General features: G+C 47.0%; 1 long non-coding RNA gene across 2 annotated transcripts in view; it reads left to right on the forward strand.

The window, feature by feature from the left end:
* The window catches only part of LOC102760575, a 14,078-nt gene extending 7,611 nt beyond the window's left edge, over window positions 1-6,467 (forward strand). Inside the window, exons 4-5 of one of the 2 annotated variants that reach the window (XR_001515168.1) lie at window positions 877-941; window positions 6,314-6,466. This is a non-coding gene — a long non-coding RNA (uncharacterized LOC102760575). Of the gene's footprint in view, window positions 1-876; window positions 942-6,313 lie in introns of both variants that reach the window. The other variant, XR_001515169.1, reaches the window with a different exon arrangement.
* Window positions 6,468-6,594: the final 127 nt, after the last annotated feature.

Consider the following 6,594-nt stretch of genomic DNA (forward strand, 5'->3'; position numbering starts at 1 on the left):
CGGCTCTTTGGCCCCTTGAGTGTGGCTCTTCCTAAGCCTTAGGAGCACCCTAATTAAGTTAATAACAATGTACCTACCTATATAGTTTAGGTTTAAAAAATTTGGCTCCCAAAAGAAATTTCAGTCGTTGTACTGTTTGATATTTGGCTCTGCTGACTAATGGGTTTGCCGACCACTCGGCTAACTTCACTCCTTTCTGAAACTTCTGCTGTTCCTCTCTTTCCTGTCCTCATCTTTTCATTATTCCCCTTGGTGGAGAGTGGTAAGTGGATCAGTTTAGTACCCGAGCGTTCATTCTTCCAAATCTATTGTTTATGACACTGAAACCAGTGACTTCTTTTGTTCCACTGTGTCCTGAGTCAGTGACTACAGAGGGAGTGTCTCAGGGTACAAGGAAGTGTGTGTGTGTGTGTGTGTGTGTGTCTGTGTGTGTGTGGGGGTGTGTGAGAGAGAGAGAGAGAGAGAGACCTGTGATAGTATCTCAGAATGCTCTCCCGTTCCAAAGATCCGTCAGGTTGAGGAGGTGCAGCGGAAGGGAGGGAGTCCAAGGAAACATCACTGGCTCCTGGTCTTGGGTCATGCCTGGACTGAAGATAGAGGAGGGACTGAGATATGTGCATCTGGGGCACAGTGAGAACACGCCAGCAAGCTTTGGGCTGGAGGAGGGCCGAGTGTGACTTGAGGCAGAAGTGCCCATCAGCCCTGGCTAGGGGAGGGCAGAAGCAGATGCAGGACTTAGTTGGTGGGAGTGGGGAGTAGGAATGGGGGCGTCTGGCCTTTGGGAGAGGGCAGGAGGCCAGTAGAATGGACATCCCTTACTGCCTGCTTGTTTGGTATATGGCAGCCGGAAACGGGATTTTCTTTCCCTTTTGGCAGGATTTGGACAGAGTGAAGCTCCAGGATTCCCAGGACCTGTGACCACTCCGAGCCCCAGGAATGGGGTCATCACAGGCAGCCCCATGGCCCTGCTCTTTGTGTGACTACCTCATCTGGGACCACATTTCCAAAGGGTGTCGAATCTGGAAATCTGGAATGATCCAGAGAGGCTAGAAGGGGACAGGGAGTGTGTGTGTGTGTGTGTGTGTGTGTGAGTGTGTGTGGAGGGTGGAAAACAAGACATTTAAGGAGGGTGGGCAAAGGACAGGACTGACAGAAAAGGGATCATCAGCTGCAGTTGTCTCAGCCGAGGGATTATAGTCGCCATGGAGCTTATGTCTGTCTCCTTTAAAACATCAACTCCAGCCCTAGCCGGGTTGGCTCAGTGGATAGAGCATCAGCCTGCGGATTGAAGGGTTCCAGATTCAATTCTAGTCAAGGGCACATGCCCTGGGACTCAATCCCCAATATGGAGTGTGCAGGAAGCATCCGATCAATGATTCTCTTTCATCATTGATGTTTCTCTCTCTCGCTCCCTTTCCCTGCCTCTCTGAAATTAATTAAAATATATTTTAAAAATAAAATAAACATCAACCCCACCAGGGCTACGACTCTGTCTTGTTCACGGCTCTGTCCCCGGCATGTAGGCACACAGCCAGTATCTGGTGAAGGAGTGATTCAGGAGCTGAGGGTCTCCCTAGCGTGGGGAGCAGCCTTACGCCTCCTCTAAGGCCCACGGGGCAGAAGGCTGACCATACAGGGAAGTCAAAGGGAGACAGATTTTGACCTTCCACCAGAAAGGACCTGGAGAAACCAGAGCTTCTGGGAGCAGCCTGTTGCCTAAGCTGACCAGGTTGGGGCAGAGATGGGTCTGGAGGGACACGGAGGAAGCTGACTTGCTTCAAGGCAGACCTGAAGGGCCGCTGAGGGCCCTGCCAGCCACTGCATCTAGGACTTGGCTCATGGTCACATTGTGATAGGTAACTGCACAAAATGTCCACTCTCAAGTCAGACATAACCGGGTTCAAATCCTGACTCCTCCATTCAGCTGTGTGACCTTGGGCATGTTACTCAATGTCTCTGAACCTGTTACCATGTGGAGGTACTAATGCAGCCGTGGGCAAACTACGGCCCGCGGGCCGGATCCGGCCCGTTTGAAATGAATAAAAAAAAGGCACATCTCCAGTGGGAGATGTGCAGGAGGCGGCAGGTCGATGTCTATCTCTCATCGATGTTTCTGACTCTCTGTCTCTCTCCCTTCCTCTCTGTAAAAAATCAATAAAATATATTAAAAAAAAAAAAGAACCCATTGTGACCCTTGAGTCAAAAAGTTTGCCCACCCCTGTCCTAATGGCACAACACCTACCTCACAAGCTGGTTGGAAGCTTTAGATTCAAACGGTCACGCAGGTCCAGCATTTAGCTCCGCATCTGGCACGCCGCCCGTCTCAAACATCAGCTGTGATTACCGAGCTGGAGACGCGCCAGAGGGGGCTGCTTCCCAGGCCCCGGGAACAGGGACGGGCACATGTGAAGTGGGGGAGAGATGGAACAAGCAGCACAGCTGGCATTTACACAAGCTGAAGATGGGTGTGTGAGGTTAATTATACCATTCTCTTTAACATTGAGTGTGTTTGGCCCTAGCCAGTGTTGCTCAGTGGTTAGAGAGTCAGCCTGGACCAAAGGGTCGCGGGTTTGGGAGTGGTTAAGGGCATGAACCTTGGGCACAGTCTCTGCTCCGGCGCGGGCCCTGGTCGGGCTCCTGCAGGAGGCAACCAGTTGATGTGCATCTCTAACAGGGATGTGTCTCTGTCTTTCCCTCTCTCTTCCACTCGCCACCCCCCCGCAAAATATCATAGTGAAACATTGTGTGTTTGAAAATGTTCATAATGAAAAAGGTAAAATCTTTCTCTAGAGGAAAACAACAGCTACAGGCAATTTTACTGGTGAGTTTTACAAACCCTTTAAGGAACAGATCTAGCTGTTCGGTTCAGTGGATAGAGCGTCGGTCCTCCTCGGACTGAAGGGTCCTGGGTTGGATTCTAGTCAAGGGCAAGTATCTCAGTTGTAGGCTCGATCCCTGGTCCTGGTGGTTGGGGCGCGTGTGGGAGGCAACCAATCAATGTGTGTTTCTCTCACATGGATGTTTCTCTCCCCTTCCCTTCCTCTCTCTCTCTCTCTCTCTCTCAAATCAATGGAAAAATATCCTATCTTCTGGTGAGGATTTACAATAACAAAAATATCTTTTTAAAAAAATATTTTATTGATTTTTTACAGAGAAGAAGGGAGAGGGATAGAGAGTTAGAAACATCGATGAGACAGAAACATCGATCAGCTGCCTCCTGCACAGTCCCCTACTGGGGATGTGCCTGCTACCAAGGTACATGCCCTTGACCGGATTCAAACCTAGGACCCTTCAGTCCGCAGGCCAATGCTCTATCCACTGAGCCAAACCAGGTAGGGCCAAAAATATCTTTTAAGGAACAAATTATTCCAAACTTAAGTGGACTTTTCCAGAGAATAAAAAAGGGGGTATTTTTCTTCAAATCATTCTATGAGGCTGATACAACTTTGATACCAAAATTAGACGAGGCCAGGAAAAATAAAGGGAAACTACAGCCATTTCATTTACAAAGGGAGTTGCAGAATCCTAACTCAGTGAATCAAATTCAACAATATGATAACACCATGAGCAAGTGAAGTTTATCCCAAGAACATAGGATGGTTTACGATTAGGAAATCTGTGTCATACTCGACATTAACAGATAAAGGAGAAAAATCTTATGACCTTCTCTACAGATGCAGGAAAAGCACGTGATAAAAATCAGCACCTATTTATCATAACCATTCTTAGTAAACAAAACGTAGAAAGGAGCTTCCTTAACTTGATAATGGGTATGTACCCAAAATTATATATAACCTACAAACAAGAACTGAAAGCCGAAATCGGTTTGGCTCAGTGGATAGAGCGTCGGCCTGCGGACTGAAAGGTCCCAGGTTCGATTCCGGTCAGGGGCATGTACCTCGGTTGCGGGCACATCCCCAGTGGGGAGTGTGCAGGAGGCAGCTGGTCGATGTTTCTCTCTCATCGATGTTTCTAACTCTCTATCTCTCTCCTTTCCTCTCTGTAAAAACTCAATAAAATATATTTTAAAAAAAAAAAGAACTGAAAAATGTGTTCTGTTTCAGTAATCACATTATTGGTGGTAGAGCTGGTATTGTTATTCTGAGAGTGTTTTGTGGATAGTGTGAGGTAGATCAAATGAATAACTGATTGGTATCCTTGATAATTTATATTCTTTGGTAAAGAGTACATAAAACTTACCATTTTAACCATTTTAAGTGTACAGTTCAGTGGCATTAAGTACATTCACATTGGTGAGCAACTATCACCACTAGCTCCAGAATCTTTTCATTATCCCCCAACATAAACTCGGTACACATTACACACTAACTCCCCATTCTTGCTATCCTCGCCATTGGTAGCCATTATTCCACTTTCTGCCTCTATGAATTTGACTATGTACCTCGTGTAAGTAGAATCTACAATGTCCGCCCATTTGTACCTGGCTTACTGCACTTAGAATGTTTTCAAGGTTTGTCCTTGTGGTAGCATGTATCAGAATTTCATTCCTTTTTAAAAATATGTATCTTTTACTCATTTCAGAAAGGTAGGGAGAGGGAGAGGGATAGAAACATCAATGATGAGAATCATCGATTGGCTGCCTCCTGCATGCCCCTCACTGGGGATCAAGCCCACAATCCAGGCCTGTGCCCTGACCAGGAATCGAACCCTGACCTCCCGGTTCATAGGTTGATGCTAAACCACTGAGCCATGCCAGCTGGGCTCATTCTTTTTTTAAAAAGTATTTTTTTATTGATTTCAGAAAGGAAGGGAGAGAGAGAGAGAAACATCAATGATGAGAATTATTGATCAGCTGCCTCCTGCACACCCAACTGAGGATGGAGCCTGCAACCCTATTACTTGACCAGGAATTGAACCATGACCTCCTAGGTCAAGGTTCAACTACAAGTCACTCTGGCCAGGATGTTGAACATTTTTTCATATGCTTATTTATTGCCCCTTTTATATCTTTTTTGGAGAAATGTCTACTCAAGTCCATTGCTGATTGTTTGAATTGGGTTATTTGGTTTTTGTTGTTAAGTTTCAGGAATTACTTATATATTCTGAACACTGATCCTTATCAGGTATGTGATTGTAAACATTTTCTACCATTCTGTGGATTGCTTTCTGTTTAAAGCTTCCTTGATACAGAAGTTTTAAATTTTGATAAAATCAAATTTATTTTTTTAGTCCTCATCTGAGGATATTTTTCCCATTGCTTTTCACAGAGAGTGGAAAGGAGGGAGGGACGGGGAAAGAGATAGAGGAGAGAGAGAAATATTGATGGGAGACATATCAATTGGTTGCCTTCCGCAAGTGCCTGTCAGGGGCCAGGGATGGGGATCGGGAATGGAACCTACAACCCAGGTATGTGCTCTTGATGTAAATGGAACCCATGGCCCTTTGGTGTGATGTCCCAGACTCTAACCACTGAGCAACGTTGGCCAAAGCCACAGGAACTCTCTCTTTTTAAAAATTAATCCTCACTCGAGGATATTTTTCCATTGATTTTTAGAGAGAGTGGAAGAGAGAGGGAAAAAAATATTGATGTGAGAGAAACACAATTGGTTGGCCTCCTGCAAGCACCCCTACCAGGGCTGGCCGGGAGGAGCCTGCAGCTGAGTGAGGTACATGCCCTTGACTGGAATCTAACCTGGGACTCTTTGGTCCGCAGGCCAACGCTTTATCCACTGAGCCGAACCAGTTAGGGCTCACAGGATGTCTCTTAATCACACTGCTTATAACAGCAAAAACTAGACTGAAATGGCCATTCTCAGGATGAACACATAACCAGTGGCTTGTTTGCACAACGGCATAGTAAACAGCCATAGAAAGTGTATGAACTATGAAACTCAGTAATATGTGGAGTGAAAGAAACAAGTAACAAAGACCAAAAATAATATGAGACTCTCTTCATAAAAGTTCAAAACTAAACAAAATCGAACAGCCTATTGTGTAGGCATGTGTAGTGAGCACGGAGCAGCAAACACGGAGTTCTGGGTGGTGGCGCCCTGGACGGGGACAAGGAGACAGACGGTGGGTGGTAAGTCCTGGTGGTCTGACCAGCCCCTTGGGTTTGGCAGTGGGTACAATGGAATTCTATTTGTTGATTTAAATGATAGATACTTTTTAAAAAGAGGCCCATGCAGGGGTAGCTGATGATGCGGTCGTTAACCAAAGGTGACGGCGCACCTGTTCTGATCCTCAGCGGCCTCCCCAGGAGAGTAAACTGGCGGGACCAGTGCGCCGGCCAGCGAGGACCCAAGGATGGGCGGTGGTGACCGTTTTCACTTTTCTCTTCCTGTTTTTTCAGGGCCGGGGAAGCAGCTCAGAATTTCCAGTCTTTTCCAATTCCCACATGCTTCCCTAATTTAGAACGAATTCATAGAGAATAAAGTCTTTTTCCATCTGGGGAAGACGCTGGAGATCCTCCCTCCGGGGTGAGGCCCCGCGGACAATTAGTCCGCGGAAGCGCTTCGGCCAAGTCGTCCCTAACGGGAGGCCCCGGGGAGCGGCGGGGCCTTGTGGGTCAAGCGGCCCTTGGGGGTCCCGGCCCTCAGACGCCGACGTCGGGCTGCAGGAACGAGGCCTGGA

This window comes from Myotis davidii, unplaced genomic scaffold (assembly GCF_000327345.1).
Source record: "Myotis davidii unplaced genomic scaffold, ASM32734v1 scaffold425, whole genome shotgun sequence".
Classification (NCBI taxonomy): Eukaryota; Metazoa; Chordata; class Mammalia; order Chiroptera; family Vespertilionidae; genus Myotis; species Myotis davidii.